Source organism: Equus quagga, chromosome 3 (genome assembly GCF_021613505.1).
Source record: "Equus quagga isolate Etosha38 chromosome 3, UCLA_HA_Equagga_1.0, whole genome shotgun sequence".
NCBI classification, from domain to species: Eukaryota; Metazoa; Chordata; class Mammalia; order Perissodactyla; family Equidae; genus Equus; species Equus quagga.
In genome coordinates, this window is record NC_060269.1 from 112,138,119 (window position 1) to 112,155,771 (window position 17,653).

The following is a 17,653-nucleotide window of genomic DNA, read 5'->3' on the forward strand; positions in this document are numbered from 1 at the left end:
AGTGACTCTTTTTCTGGACAAAGGCCCTGATTGGTTCATGTAGGATTACATACTCACCCTTTAGGCCAATTGTTATGGTGATAGGAAGTAAGGTGCTATATGATGAGTTTAGCTGAGGTGAGAGATTGGGTGCAGTGTTCCCAGAGGGAAAAAAGGGAAAAATCCAAGAAGGAAAAAAATCAATGAATGTTAACTGAAGGTTGTTTACAATTTTTAATGATTATAAAACTGTTTTAGAGAACTTCCTTGTACGCACATCCTTGGCGCTTGTGTGTATACCACGATGAAAAGAGCTTTAAAAATTTTTTAAAGAGAAATTTATGCTCATGTAATGTATAGTCATCATTTGTTCTCCCCAGCAACTTTCCCTTCCTCTGCCCTAAAGAAGCGTTGTTTCTGCCTTCCGCTCTCCTTCTCCACTCCACTCCTGACTTCTGGTTGAATGGAGCTGCTGCCTTCTTCCATGATCTCATGTCCCTGACCCTGGTGATAGGTTGAAAGGTGAGCACCTGGTCCAATTAGACCAGTCGTAATTCCCATTCCCCTGGGCACAGGGCTTGGTGGGCAGTGATCATTTGCAGTCCTTCCTCCAAGAAGAGCCCTTTTCCGTTTAGGTGGTAAGATTGAGAGACTGTGCCCCTGGCAGCTGCCGGAAGCCGTGACCCCTCACCATCGAGAAAGGAGAAAGACAGCAGTAGGAGAGCAGGAGGCCAGTATGCCAAGGGAGGCAGAGACAAGAGCCCCGGAGAGCTGTGGTGGGACTTCACGTTCTGGTCCCAGGCCTTGGGAACAACCCTTGTTTTCTGCCTTGCCAAGGCTTGGGCCTAGCTGCTCATCTTTTCCTTTGATTCTGTGAGCTGGCCTGCTGTCCGTTCAGTATTTTCCCTCCTCCCCTTTTTTGCTTATAGCAGTTTGAGTTGGGTTGTTATCACACAAGCAAACTCATCTACTAGAAATTCAAGTAATTCGGAAATGTGTGAAGAAAAAGGGTCTCTCTCTTCTAGTTTCATTCTCCTTTCCTGAGCAAACAAAACAATTATTGCCCACTACAATGAGCATGGAAGACTTTTATATTCAGAAAAAACTGATAATGACACTTCAAAAAGAAATTCAAATGTATAAACATGTATTAGGATTTTGTTGCAGGATTGTTTTTATCACAATGAACTATGAACAATCAATACTTTGGCACTTTTTTTTAAATGTAGTTCATAATAGTTTATATCATTATGAAATTTCAGTTGTACATTATTATTTGTCTGTCACCATGTAAGTGCTCCCCCTCACCCCCTGTGCCCACCCCCCACCCCATTCCCCTGGTAACCACTTAACTGTTTTCTTTGTCTATGTGTTTGTTTATATTCCACGTATGAGTGAAATCATCTGGTGATTGTCTCTCTCAGTCTGGCTTATTTCACTTAGCATAATTCCCTCCAGGTCCTTCCATGTTGTTGCAAATAGGATGATCTTTTTTCTTTTTTATGCCTGAGTAGTATTCCATTGTGTATGTGTGTATATATATATATACATCTCACATCTTTTTTATCCAATCATTGATCAATGAGTACTTGGATTGTTTGCATGTCTTGGCTAGTGGGAATAGTGCTGCAATGAACACAGGGATGCATATGTGACTTTGGATTGTTGATTTCCAGTTGTTTGGGTAGATATCCAGTAGTGGGATAGCTGGGTCATATGGTAGTTCTATTTTTAGTTTTTTGAGGAGTCTCCATACTGTTTTCCATAGTGGTTGCACCAGTTTGCATTCCCACCAGCAGTGTATGTGGGTTCCCTTCTCTCCACACCCTCTCCAACATTTGTTATTTTTAGTCTTAGTGATTATAACCATTTTAACAGGCGTAAGGAGGTATCTTAGTGTAGTTTTGATTTGTATTTTCCTGATGATTAGTGATGTTGAACATCTTTTCATGTCCTGGTTGGCCATCTGTATTTCTTCTTTGGAAAAATATCTGTTCATATCCTCTGCCCGTTTTTTGATCTGGCTTTTTTTGTTGTTGTCCAGTTGTGTAAGTTCTTTATATGTTATGGAGATTAACCGCTTTTCAGATGTATGATTTGCAAATATTTTCTCCCAATTGGTGGGTTGTCTTTTTGTTGTGATCCTGGTTTCCTTTGCTTTGCAGAAGCTCTTTAGTCTGATGAAGTCCCACTTGTTTATTTTTTGTTGTTGTTTCCTTTTTCGGAGAGGACATGGTATTCGAAAAGATCCTTTTCAGTTCTATGTCAAAGAGTGTACTACCTATATTATCTTCCAGGAGTTTTATGGTTTCAGGACTTATCTTCAAGTCTTTGATCCTTTTTGAGTTTATTTTTGTGTATGGCTTGAGATAATGGTCTACTTTGATCCTTTTGCATGTGGCTGTCCAGATTTCCCAGCACCATTTATTGACAAGACTCTTTTCTCCATTGTATGTTCTTGGCACCTTTGTTGAAGATGAGCTGTCCGTAGATGTGTGGTTTTATTTCTGGGCTTTCAGTTATGTTCCATTGATCCGTGTGTCTGTTTTTGTACTAGTGCCATGCTGTTTTGATCACTATGGCTTTGTAGTGATCTTAAACAATTCCAGAAGCATACCTTAAACGTAGTTTAGATTTTGTATTAAGTATCCACTTTGTATCTGATCATTCACTCATTTATGCCATGAACATTTGTAGATATCTATTATGTGCTGAACACTGGTTATGCAATGATGAATGAAATACAGCCGTGTCTGTGCAAGAGCTTACAGGATCATTGTTTTAAGTTTCTCTGGAAAGCGGAACAACTCTTACTTCTGGAAACCAAGAATTGACATCTGCTATAGACTGTAAATTCGATGAGCTTAAAACCGTATTTGTTGTGTTGTCTACTATATTCCCAGCTTGGGACACAGTGGGTGTTTAATAAGTATTTTGGGGCTGGTTAGCTTAAGGCAGTTCTGTTCTGTTGGCTTCTGCATTGTATGGCCAGATTAAGGATGACGAGTCTTTCGAGCAGTAGGAAAATCTGGAATTCAGGCAGCAAAACAGCCTGCAACAGTTAGACATAAATCACTGTCATTCACCCTCCGGGGACAGTCACTTCCTCACGAGGTGCTACGACAGGCTCATGCAGACCATGAGCCTTGAAATAAGGGGAACTCCATCCTAGTTTATTGCACTATTGGTTGAAGAATATTTATTTTTAAGGAAGCTCTTTGTTTTCTTTGTCTTATTCATTTGTTTAAGGTATAAAGTTATTTTTACACACTGGGTTTTTTTTCTTGGCTAAACCAAACACTTTTTCTGTCTGTGAAGCCCAAGGATAAAATACAAAACTGGTCCAGTGTCATTTACAGGTGAGTAAACTGAGGGGCAGTTGGGTTGAGACTTGCCCAAAGTGACACTATCTCTTGGTCTGATTGGTACAGATCAAGATGAGAATTATCTCTAATCACTGGCTTGGCGTTAGCTTTCAGCTTTTTAAGAGGCTGGTCAGGTATCTCTCTGGACCCTTCTGGTCATCTCCATAGACTGGTCTGAAATGCAAATCCCAGTAAAATATATAGATACATATGTTTTGCACCATGACCTAAATTTGAATATTATATATTTCAAAGAATAAAAGTGAATTTAAAAACAGATCGCAAAAAATAGGGCACAGATCACAAGCGCGTTACCATATAGAAATGTATAATAACAATTATCGGAGACTTTGAGGTATTATAATTAACAATTTAATATTCAATAGACTTCTTTGGGTAAGCTAGTTTAAGTTTATACAGGCTTATTTTCTATGTATGCATGGTAATTGCCATTTGCAGTTGCCAATAACTGGATCATATAAGTGACTGAATTACATAATATACATAGGCTGTCTGTACAGAAGGAAATTTTATTTTTCTGTGTTTAAAAGGGTAAAATGTCCATATGCATTTTTTTTAAGTGACATACAGGAAGTTGGTGGTCTATGGAACTTTTCTCCTGTAGAATTAAAGTGACCTGTGGATCAAAAAGATTGAGGGGCCAGCCTGGTGGCACAGTGGTTAAGTTCACACATTCCTCTTTGGTGGCCCCGGATTCGCTGGTTCAGATCCCGGGTGCAGACATGGCACCACTTGGCATGCCATGCTGTGGTAGGCGTCCCACATATAAAGTAGAGGAAGATGGGGATCGACGTTAGCTCAGGGCCAGTCTTCCTCAGCAAAAAGAGGAGGATTGGCAGCAGTTAGCTCAGGGCTAATCTTCCTCAAAAAAAAAAAAAAAAATGGTAAAGGATCAGATAAAACAGCTAAAGCTACGTGAAACTTTCTCCCAGCCCATTCCAGTTCTTGTCCACAGACTCTGACACCATACATCCCTGTTTATATTGTGTATACATCTAGAGGACACAAAGATGAAAAGGAACTGAAAGAAACAAATGACTCATTTTCAGCTCCTCCTGGAATGGCTAGATCTGAGTCTTTGTTTCTAAGGTCTCCTTAGTCGGGGGAGAGAGGGTACGGGAAGCAACATATCTACACAACATTTAGAAACGTGACCAACCACATTTGAAAGCAGTTGCCAATACTGGATCATTTAGACTGCTACAATACCTCACTCCCACAGGCCATCTTTTGAGTAGGGAGTTTAATTTTTCTGCCTTGAAAATGAGATAATATTCAATTGAATGTGTCTAATAGTTGCATTCACTACATCATCCTTAAACCATAGTATTGAAATTACAGGCAAATTTTATGAGGTTCTATAAAGTGCTATCCTTTATGTTTCATATTTTTTAAGAGAAAAAGGCAATTCTGTTTCTTAGCACTCTAGCAAATTCCAACATTGATTTTTCTCTTGTGGAGAAGAGATCATGTTTACATGACATTTATGATAAAATTAGATTTCATAGTTCTGTGGGTTTTCTTCTGTCCCTGAGGAAAATTAGATCTCCTTATATGGAGAAAGGAAAAAAACTTTAGGAAATACATCAAAACATTAAAAAAATTAATATTACACAAATTTTTCTTCAAGGAGTACACTGCTTTGATAATTATAATAAAATATGCCCTTTAAAAAATTGGTGGGGAGAAAAATGATAACTTAAAAAGTTATGAGACGAAAGAAATCTTGTTTGAATCAACAGATCTAAGAGCCAGAACTGGCTCACCAATAATCTGTTACAGACTTTTGCCAAATGTTCTCCTTCAGGGAGTAATTCCTGGCCAGCGCTGAGACACGAGGGGGCAGTGGCTTCCTGGGAATTGCCTCTGGCGGCTTAGGGATGTGTCTCTTAATTCATCACCACTGACCTGGGAGAGTCACGTTTCACTTGCAAACTGCTTCTTCGAGGCTCTTATGCTTTGATTCTTTGAAGAGCCACATCTGTGAATAAAACCTAACGAGTGGTCCAGTTGGGGCTAAAGTGGGGTCAAGGACCTAAGTGAAAAAGATGGGAAATAAAGACAAATAGAAACGGTTTTACCCTCTGGAGTGGGAATTAGGGAAATGTTCTCAGACTGTGGCCGGAAAAGTGGAATTTGAAAAGCTGCCGAAGGAGGAGCGTTCAAGCTTAGCTGACCAGAGCAAACAGCTCTGACACAGGGACCAGACATCAGCTGAAGAGGAGACCTCTGCGCCGTGGTGGGCGAGTTTATGAGGAAGCTTCCAACCTTTCTTCTCCAGCTTTGCTGCCTCCCTGTCCTCCTCTGGTTCATGGTCTTTCATCCCGACTGAAACTTCTGCCCTGGTGAGCATATGCATTACTTCAGATAATGCATAACATCCAATGTTTGCTGGGCTATTTACGGTTTACCAAGTCTTTTATAAGGCACTTTCATGTATATTTTTCATCTATGATTTAAAATGCTTTGACTTTCGACCCTCACTTTAATGACCTTTATTACTGCAAATAAGAACTCCATCATCAACACCAAAGCTAGTATAAAGAACCAAAGAATGGCTGGGACCAAGTGCCAAGGACATTGCTTTGGCCTGGCAACATGGACTAAGCTGCTGGTTAAAGGTTCAGATGTGGGCAGCATGGAAGTTTTAGAATCTTGGTTATTGAGCAACGAATTCCTTTCTGAAAAGGAAGAGAAAGGAGGCGCTATAGACGCATTTACCACTCAAAGACTTTCGGAGACTTCCATGGACGTGACAGGGGCAGTGAATATTTGAGACAGATGACCCTAATTTTCGATGTAGTCTGGAAGTCTTTGGAGGAGTGAAGAATCCTTTTGTTTCCCATAGGGTAATTTATTAGGAAAAGTTGTCCTCATAAACCATATATTTTGATTAGCTGCAACATATCTAAGTCATGCAGAAAAAAATCTCAAAAGGAGCGTTTGCTACGTAGTTTTTAGGGCTGTGTGGTTTTACAGACTTAATAAATGCTTGTAAATATATTTGGAATTTTTTTTGTTGTACTTTTTGTGCGAAATTTTATAAGTTTTCTGCTAGGAAATAGCATTGTGCCTACAGGAAATCAGAATTTAATCCATGATGGCTTTTTTTTTGATTGTCAACCAGGAATGATTGTGTTGTAAATTGGGGATTATATCCTCTCTATTTTATGGTTTAGGAAACAGTCTGAAATAGGTTAAGGGAGCTTGTTCACAGTCAACTAGGGCACAGCAGGTCTTCTGACTCCAAATCTGTTTTCTTTTTAATTTTTTTATCATCGTGCTCTCAAAATACCTAACTCTGTTAAGGAAATCCTTTTACTAGACCACCATTGCTTCCTCTCTCTGGGGTGGATTAGTGGCTTCCGTTTCCCTTTGTTTTGGGTTTTTTTTTTTTTTTGAGGAAGATTAGCCATGAGCTAACATCTGCCACAAGTCCTTCTCTTTTTGCTGAGGAAGATTGGCCCTGAGCCAACATCTGTGCCCATCTTCCTCTACTTTATATGTGGGACACCTGCCACAGCACGGCTTGACAAGTGGTGGGTAGGTCTGCACCTGGGATCTGAACCAGCAAACCCCGGGCTGCCCAAGCGGAACGTGCGAACTTAACCGCTGCGCCACCGGGCCAGCCCCCCATTTCCCATTTTGAACATAAAAAACTAAGGGACCAAAAGGATTTGGTGTTCTGAGTGCTGCTGAGTGAGGACCTTCTTACTTAGACCTTGTTGGGGAAAAAAGTTGGTCTCCAAGTAGGTGGCAGCACTTCGGTGGTTTCTTATTTTTTGAGTGCCAAGAATGCTTGGTCCAGTAGGAAACAACATACAGGACGTTCTGTGCCTTCTATAAGCCCACCTTCTCAGGCTTCTTGGCTCGTATCCTAGACAAAAGAGGATAAAATAAGCGAAAGACCCAGGGGTGTAATGTGAAGCATGGAAAATCGTCGTTAGATGGAAACCATATTCACAGCAAAACAAATCACAGCACCTTGGACACATTTTATACATTTAACCAAAATAAAATGGTAGTTTGTAAGGCTAGGGTTAGCAGTTTCTCTGCACCCTTTCAACTGATTCTCTCTTTTGGAACAGAGCTTCCTTCTACCTTCCTCTCTCTTTTTATGGCTTCCCTAAAATATATATCCCACTGGCTTTCTACAAATATCTGAACCTCCATTTATCATCAGTTACAGTTTTAATAAACTGTTATCTTCTTCACATTCTTCTTTTAATGTGCAAATATCCCATAGAAAGGTAATTTATTAATTTCTTAACACAGGGATGGCAAATTCTAGGCAAGTTCCCTGGCACACTCCCGGTCTATGGCAGATGTTAATAATCTATCAGAGCACACTTTCTCATAGAGTCTAGAGTTAGAATCCCAAACACAGTGTCACTGGCAGCCTATACAGGCTAATCAAAGTTGGCACGTCTGTTGAAGCCTATTTGGCACCCCTGTCTTAGCAGTGTCATCTGAATGAGTTGATAGTGTAATATCCCCATGGTCAGCGTTCTAGGAACCAAGAAACTATGGATGATAAGGGCCTAAGGAGAGGAACTATCATGGTCAAGTTTGTTGTACATCACAATTTTGTCTCCAGCTCTTTACCTAATACTATATTAATGGCAGAAGTAAGAAATCAGAGTATCTGATCTACAAAACAATTACTTTACAGTAGTAGAATGTTTTCGGACCTCCCTAGATGGGTAACTATTCATCTCCAAATAGCTCATTCATCAAGCCTTGCACACAAATATTCTCCCATCTCTGAGCCAAGGGAAGCCCACACACAGTGGGCCTGAAATTGTTAATGGAAAAATGTTGAGCAGCTACCACCAAGGGGAGTTTGATAGTGTCACTCAGAAAATAACAATTACGTCAATGTCTTCTGCCCACTGGAGGAGACTTTCCAGGTTCTTTGGTGTTGTTTGAAGAACTATCTTGAATTTATTCTCTTCCTACGCAAAAGCCAGCCTACATGACCCCTATAATATAAAAGCAGAGCAAAAATCATACGGAAAGAGCGAAGTCATTTTAAGAGAGTGGCAGCTGCAGCTGGCACGTTACAGAAAGACCTTGAAAACAAACAAAGCTCCTAATAAATGATAACAGCTGTATTAAGGCCGTGAAGGTATAGTCAATTCTGTTCTCGGTCTGACGTTTGACCTACTGCAGAGAGTCAAAGTTCTCAGTGGTGAGGGGCCTGCCCCATGGCCAAGTGGTTAAGTTTGCGAGCTCTGCTTCGGCAGTTTCCCCGGTTCGAATCCTGGGCGTGGACATGGCACCACTCATCAGGCCATGCTGAGGCGGCATCCCACATGCCACGACTAGGAGGACCCACAGCTAAAAACATACAACTATGTACCGGGGGGCTTTGGGGAGAAAAAGAAAAAAATAAAATCTTTAAAAGAAAAAATTTTCAGTGGTGAGCCTAGAAGTCTTGAATTGTTCCTTCCAAAGAAGATTGAGGCAGCCACTGAAGAGTATTAGCAAAAAATGCAGACTGAGTTGATAGAAAATGGGGAGTGAGGGGTAGGTCCATATTGGACCAAGACGGAAATATTTACATTAGCTTCACCCAACTAAGATTTCATCTATTCCTTAGTGACGAACAGTCATATTTTATAGTATCTAAAAATCATATTTTTTGAGTTTCATATTTTATAGTTTTTGGGTTTTTTGCATACTCAGACACATTTATACATATGTAGTTTAAAAAATATATATGTTCAGGGGCTGGCCCCGTGGCCAAGTGGTTAAGTTCGCGCGCTCCGCTGCAGGCGGCCCAGTGTTTCGTTAGTTCGAATCCTGGGCATGGACATGGCACTGCTCATCAAACCACGCTGGGGCGGCGTCCCACGTGCCACAACTAGAAGAACCCACAACGAAGAATACACAACTATGTACTGGGGGGCTTTGGGGAGAAAAAGGAAAAAATAAAATCTTTAAAAAATATATATATATATGTTCTGCCTTATTCCAGAAAGGATTTAAAGCACCTGGATATGCATGTCCCTATGGGTGTTTTTGGATAGATGCATGGATGGATGGATATGTCTGGCAGAGCAGTTGAGGCTGGTGTGTGAGGTTAGGCAACACCATCCTCTCCAGTACTTCTACGAAGTTTAGACAGGTCAGTCTTTTCACTGCTAGAGAATATTCTGAGAGCTTTTAAACCATTTCACCATGTTCAGGGATACTGATTAATACAGATGTTCAAACATTCATCTTGCTTCACGTGGGGTCCAGAAACCCTGTGGGAAAAAAGTGGAATCCAATCCAGAGTTGCAATTCAGACATGTAGAAATTGGACTTATGGACTGTGACCCCTAAAGAAAGGACGGAAGGAAGAGACAGTAGGACCTTCTAGTAGAGCCAGCTGGACTGAGCATCCGGACTTGAGGTGTTCTGAGGGAACTGTGTTCTAGAGGCGGCTGGTCTTGTCCACCTTAGCCTCTGGTCCGATCAGAGACAGCATGTGTGCCTGGGAAGAGGAGGGCCATGGTGAAAAGGAAAGAAAAAAAGATCTGAGTTACAGGAGCCACCAGCTCTGTCTTGGGGACCCTTTTCCCCTTGTGGGGTGACATGAAGTAATAGAGCCCGTTAAAACAGATGGACAGCTTTTGCTGCAGGCTCTGATTAAATGGGGCACTAACACCCCCTCAACACTATGGGGATTGCTGAAACTTGCATCACACTTGTCACATATGAGTGTGGAAATATGTTTAAGTTACTAATTCAACAATCCTGCATTTAGTTCATTTCACAGTATCAGTTCACTTACTCGCAAATCATCTCTTTTTTTTTTTTTAAAGAAAGTTAAAAACAAACCAAACAGTTATTATAGATCTGTGATTCTTAAACTCTTGCCTGCATCGCCTGGAGGATGACCTGGAGGGCTGGTGAACACACAAGGTACTGGACGCCACCCCCAGAGTCTGATTCAGTAGGTCAGAGTGGGCACAAGAATTTGTATTTCTTTCTTTTTTTTTTTTTTTTGAGGAAGATTAGCCCTGAGCTAACTGCTGCCAATCCTCCTCTTTTTGCTGAGGAAGGCTGGCCCTGGGCTAACATCCGTGCCCATCTTCCTCTACTTTATATGTGGGACGTCTACCACAGCATGGCTTTCCCAAGCAGTGCCATGTCCGCACCCAGGATCCAAACCGGCGAACCCCGGGCCGCCAAAGCGGAATGTGCTCACTTAACCCCTGCGCCACTGGGCTGGCCCCAAGAATTTCTATTTCTAATCAGTTCCTTGGAGATGCTGATGCTGCTGGTCAGGGATCATACTTTGGGAAGCACTACTGTGGATAATTTTCTCAACCTGGGAGTCCTTAGCTGAAAATATTCTGGAGACCCAATCGTAACGCAAGATAGCAGCCCCTTTCATAAGATAATATCTTAACAAGGTGCATTCCTGGCTAGGTAACCCTTCTAAGATTTTCCAAGGGTTTTTACATCTAATGATAACAGGTCTAAGAAGACTCTTTCTTATGCCCTCTCTCAAATCCTTTGTTTGACTCAAACCCTTACAAAACCATACATAATGGATATTTTCAGGATTCTTCCAGCTTCAAACTTCATCACATTATAAATTAACCAAGAAAACTTGATATTTTTCCAATGTCTGGTATTTGAAGCCCATTATCCAGGGCACCCCATTCCTGGCTTCAAGACTTATTGGACTAGGAAGGCTCACTTTGAACATAGAATCAGAGAAAATGGAATTGATAATCTTATGAAAACTGTGCCACAGTTTCTGACCCCTAAATCCAGATGCATCATCTGATTCATGGTTTAATACATGATTTGAAAACGTGACAGAAATTTAAAATTAGAACTGCCCAAGAATATCCTGGATGTATGATTGTCTTCCGTATGGGAGTCATTCATTTATTCATTCTTTAATAAGTATTGATTGAGTCTCATGCCAGGAACAGGGCTAGTTGCTGTGGATACAACAGTAAACAGGACTAGGCAAGATTGTGTGGTGGTTGAAACACATTCTGATCAGAGTGCCTGGATTCAAATTCCAACTCTGTCACTTACCAGCTTAGCAAGTTACTTAACACTGTGTGCCTCAGTTTCCTCATCTATAAAATGGGAATGAAAAATTGCACTGATCAGAAAGAGATGAGAATTAAATGAGTTAATATTCGTAAAAAGCAGAGAACACTATTTGGCACATCATATATGTTTTATCAATGTTGTCATATAAATACACCAGTCTTTGCCTTTGAGAAGCTCCCAGTACTGAGAGGAGGTAAAAAGTGACGTGTAAAGAAGCAAATTACAATACAGTGTCATAAATGCTATAGCGAAGTTCTGAGTGAAGTGCTGGACTTTGCAGTGTGATGGAATATGATAAACTCTCTGGGGGCTGGATGACATGTGCTTGTCATAAATAACTTCCCTCTGTAGAACCATGCTGGAGAAAATCCAACAAGTTTTTATCCTTCCTTTTTATAGCTGCTACTATGAAAACAACCCTCCAAGATGCTAACGTATAATTACCACAAATGGTTTTCAAAAGCCTTCCTATCAAATTTAAATGAGAGTGAAACTTGTTTAGGAGACCACCTGCTTAAACTTTGTAGGGTGCAGGAGCAATTTATGTGAACTCAGGATTGGGCAACCATTCTGCAGTTTCTGCAGTTGAAACCTTGGGTGGGGCACCGTGTGAATTGGGTGTAGCAATAACTTGTAGAAGTAGGGTGGCCAACTTATCCTGGTTTGCATGAGACTTTCTCAGTTTCAAAACTAGAAGCCTCACCTCCCAGGAACCCCCTCAGTCTCTGGCAAAAGTTTAAAATCATTGCAAGAATTTTGATAGGAAATGGAAGCTTTAAAAATAAAATATAAGACTGATATGTTATGTGTCAATTTTATCTCAATAAAAAATAAATTCAAAAATGCATGTTGCGGGGCCGGCCCTGTGGCCTAGTGGTTAAGTTTGGCACGCTCCGCTTCGGCAGCCTGGGTTTGGTTCCTGGGTACGGACCTACACGACTTGCTGGCTGCCATGCTGTGGTGGCAACCCACACAAAAAATAGAGGAAGAATGACACAGATGTTAGCTCAGGGCCAATCTTCCTCAAGCAAAAAGACATAGATTGGCAACAGATGTTAGCTCAGGGTGAATTTTCTTCAGGAAAAAAAAAAGCATGTTGCAAATCACTATTTCAGGCTTTATACCAAAAAAACCCCAGAAAATATAACTATTGGGCCTCTTGGATTGGAGATAAATGGAAAGTATAGTAGAAATCTACAGCTATTTACTGACTTTCTATTGAGGGGACACACATATGTTTCTGTCCTTGATAAGCTACAATCTGATTCAGGGAAAAAGAAGCATAAAGTTAAATCAAAATATGTTTACAAATCAGTTCGAGACAATAAGGGAAATGATGCTACAAAGTGGCTAATGGCCAACTCAATTTTCCACTCTAGAATTGCTACGGGAATGGAGTTCAGAGCCCTCATTTAAGCTAGGGTATTCATGGGAAAGTTTTTTTTTTTAAAGTTTGGCACCTGAGCTAACATCTGTTGCAAATCATCTTCCTTTTTTTTTTCTTCTTCTTCTCCCCAAAACCCCCCAGTACATAGTTGTACGTTTTAGTTGTAGGTCCTTCTGGTTGTGCTATGTGGGATGCCGCCTCAGCATGGCTTGATGAGCACTGTGTGGGTCTGCACCCAGGATCCAAACCGGCGAAACCTCAGGCGACTGAAGCAGAGCACATGAACTTACCCACTGGGCCATGGGGCTGGCCGCCATTCATGGGAAACTTTATCAAAGTGGTTCTACCTTACAACAGTTCAGAAGAACTGGTGGGATTTTGATACACAGAGATGAAGAGACATGACATTACAGGTGGATGGTATAGCACAGGTAAAGCCATGGGAGTATGAGAAGCATGAGGCAAATCCCGGACAAGGAATGGCAGAGTAAGAGGAGGAGGCGATCGAGGGAGACCGAGGAGAAGTGCAGTGAGATAAAGTTAGTGTTGCCATGAAGTTCTGCCGTAGCACACGTTCTCTTAAACATGGGTAGGAAGATTGTCAAAAAACCACTTTCTTTCCCTCATGGGAAGCAGTATTACCTTTTCCCCTAAATCTTTCTCTTTCCAGATCGTTCTACTCCCTAACCCTAAGTTTAATGCAGTATGCTAGCTCTTTGTTTTGGTTATCTAATGTTAGATAACCAACCACCCTGGGACTTTCTGTAGGCTCCCGCACAGCATGGGCTCCCAGGGTAGTTGACCTTTCTACAGGGCAGCTGGCTTCCCACAGAGTGCGGAGTGTGAAAGCAGAAGCTTCCAGGCCTTCATAGGTTCTAGCCCGTGAACTGGCCCAGCATCACTTTTGCCTCATTCTGTTGGTTAAAGCAGATCACAGGGCCATGGAGAGCCAAGGAGAGGGAAGTACACAGCGTATGAATGCCAGGAGCCATGGCTCCTTCGGGTTACCAACGCGACAGCCTGCCACACTCCTCCTTAGACTTCTGTTGCAAGGCTCCTCAGTCTAAAACCTCGTTCACAGCACAGAGGTTTTACTTAGCATTTAATTTTATGCACCTCTGCTCAGAGGAAGAAGGTGGTCAGCAGTCTGCCTCCAGGGAGAACAGAAGCTAAACAGGAAGTTAGGTCTATTGAGTCCTCAAAGGGACAGCTGTGTAAAGACGGATCAAGGCCCTGAAGCTGGGTGGGGGCCCAGGCCCAGGACGGAGTATCTGGAAAGAGAATCCAGTGTTTGGATTTGAGATATAAGGACTGGCCAGCAGCCCGCGTCCTTCCGGCAGGAGCACCGTGGGGTTCTTGTTCACATCTGCAGGGAAAGGTACTGAAAGCAGAGGATGCGCCTCAGTCATCCACAGAGCCCTGGCTGCTGGACCACTAGACGTGAGAGCTCCCAGGAGTGAAGTCCGACTCTGGCAAGACTGGGAAGATTTGAGGCTGCGAGAGTTGTCATGGTTCTGAGTCAGTTGCTGCCAGATGAAGTTTTTCCATGTGTCAGACCGCAGAGTTGCATGCAGTTATTGACAATAACTTTTTGTACCGGTTTTCCTTTGTCTTCCTCCTCTCCCCTCTCTGCCGGTTCTTCAAGACACCAGCTGCAGAGAGTTGAGTTAAAAAGCACCTCTTTCAGGAGCTGTCCCCTTGGCCGAGTGGTTGGGTTCGCGTGCTCTGCTTCTGCACCCCAGGGTTTCGACGGTTTGGATCCTGGGCACCAACATGGCACTGCTCGTTGCGCCACGCTGAAGCAGTGTCCCGCGTGCCACAGCTGGAGGGACCCACAACTGGGGTGTACTGCTATGTACTGGGGGGCTTTGGAGAAAAAGAAGGAAAAATAAAATCTTAAAAAAAAAGACTTAAAAAGCACCTATTTCAGAAAACATTCTCATCAACAGTCTGTGCAGAGCCTTTCTCTCTCTTTTTTTAAATTTATTTTTTCCCATCCACACTAGCCACCCCTTCCCGTTGCCTTCCCACTGCAGGCATCCCATTCTGATGCAATTGAGATGTGCTCTTGAATACATATATGTATACCCTTGTCAAAGATGTAGTCTTGTTGTGTGTTTGTGCTTAATATACATAAGCAAAGAAAGGGAAGGAGAAAGGATTAAGGGGCCTGCTGGGGGAACCGTTGCCTCCTTATGAGGAGCTTTGCAGATGTCCTACTCAACAACTTCTGCTTCCATCTCGTCATCCAAAACTTTGCCACTTCCCACTCCTGTCCACTCAGGAGCCTGGGAAAAGTAACTGACCATATTTACTGAACTGAACATATTGACAGTTGCAGTGAAATAAAGGTTTTATTAGTGAGGAAGAAGGGAAAAATAGCTGTGGGTAGACATCTAGCTGTCTCTGTCACCTGTAGGAATGGAGAGGGAACTGGCAGAGATTCCCTGGTCTCTGGGGTCCCTGTGCAGGGACAGAGGCGAGGGAACAGGAAGGCTGGAGAAAGGAGGCTGACTCGGGCCCATTCCATCTGCATGCACTTCCTCAGGAGCGGAGATCATAAGAGGAGTGACCACGAGGGACATTCACTATAAATGTGTTTCCACCCTGGAGTGAACATGGCCAGATGGTCTTGGATAGTTTTAGAAGCAAGGGAAGAGCAGGGGAGGGGTAGGGAGGGGCAACTGGTGAACATGGACCACAGTGATGTGGGGAGGGGGGATTTCCCTTCACATTTCATTTCCTTTCCTCCTTCCTTACCCGTGCAACTTGCCTTCACTTGAAAAATATCCCCAGTTGTTGTTTAAATGAAAATGTTTGTAAATTAAATCCAAATTTAAAGATGGTAAAGACATGTTTGGTGAAATATTTTGTAACAGTCACCACGTAATCCTAAGTGAAGAAGGAAACAGCTAAACATTTCCAGGTGCTAAACTAAAAAAAATAACAAGACAAACTCTCACTTGTTAATCATACACGTGTGTATGACACATCTAAAGATTGTAATGGTGATGGTTAATTTTATATGTCCATTTGACTGGCCAAAGAGTGCCGAGATTAAGCACTGTTTCTGTGTGTGTCAGCGGCGCTGTTTCTGGATGAGATGGGCATCATCCAATCCACTGAGGGCCTGAACAGGACAAAAGGCAGAGGAAGGAGGAATTTACTCTTTTTTTTTTGTTCCTGCCTCACTGATTGAGCTGGGACATCTCATTTCATCTTCTCCTGCTCATGGACTGGGGTTTACACCATCGGCTCCCTCGGTTCTCAGGCCTTTGGACTCAGACTAAATTATGCCACTGGCTTTCCTGGGTTTCCAGCTTGCAGATGGCAGATCTGGGACTTAGCCTCCGTAATCACGTGTACCAATTCCTCATAAGAAATCTCCACAAATCTATACCTGTATCTGTATCTGTACCTAACTTTATCTATATCTATTTTTATTGCTTCTGTTTCTCTGGAGAACCCTGATGGTAATCTGTGATCTTTGAGGGGAACTGCTGATATTTTCATTATCCTGTTTCGAAGCTGCCAATCCCAGCATCATAAATGACTCTTGATTTTTTCTAAAATATTTTTTTCAGTCTAGACATTAGTGTGGGTTTATTCTTACATACCTATTTATTCTTCTACCTGCAGTTGTCTCTTGGGCACAGTGAAGGGACATTTCACCCCAGTCTAGTTTCTCCCCCTGTGAAAACTTGCAAGGGGAATTCCTGGGGGCATGCTTACCTATTGCATTTCACGCTCTGGCTTGAAGACTAAAGTCTTGCTCACCCTATATTGAGATGAACTAGTGATGGAGTTTTCCCCATGAAGAATCAATAAGCATTTCTTAGCTCTTGGCAAGAGCTTACTTTACCATGTTAACCGAGAGGCTGAGAAGTTGGCAGAGCCATTGACAGAAAGGGTGAAGGTCATAAAGGAAGTAGAAGTAGGAAGTTACATCACTTAAATCTTCCTCCTGACTCCATTTCATTCTGAGGTGCTGGGTTTCCAAAGAGATCTAAATTACAATCAATGACTATACATTTGTTTCTAAGCTACACCAAGGGAGTAGGTAACTTGTTCAATAACTCAGACAGAAGCACAGCTGAGATGAACTTGGAGTGAAACAGATCCTCTTCAGCCCCTTTGAGAAAACTGATTAAATGAGGAGAAGAATGGGTTGCTCTGGTAGTCAATCTTTCCAGAACGTTCTAGGACATACCTTCAGATCCTCCCTGTCATAGTCTTGCCAGAGCCATCACTGTATCTTTGCTTTGGAGAGTGAGAGATGCTTCCTGTAGTAATTAGATTAGTTCAGCAGTATCTTCTCATCAGAAAGAAAACCCAAGCCTCAAAGTTGCTTGCCTCCACACGCTCCATTTGGCTCCAGCATATCTATCTTTTGTCATTGCTCTTGGCAATAGGGAGAATGCATCTAATTTCTTCAAGCCAACTTACATGTATTACAGTCTCATAGTGACATAGTTCTCTGTATCATAAGCCCAGGAGACAATTTGGTGAGTTGGCACAAGCCCCAGAGTTTACTTCTTCTGTAGTTCAACTCAGCTCTCTTCTTCCTTAGAAAATCACCAAATAATCCAAGACAGAAAATCCCTGCCAAGCAGGCCAGGACAATTCCCACAGTGCCAGTGACTACTGTGAGGATGGGAGAGTGGGAGCGGAAGGCATCTCTGTTCTCTTCCTCCAGACTTCCCAGATCCAGAACTAGAGCCTGTTCTTGTACAGGTGCAATAGGTTCTAGGCAGAACTGCAGAGTCCTCAAAGAATCTACACCCCAGGCTTCTCTATTCTGTTTCTTTTCTCTGCCCAGGGAGTCCCCTTCCCA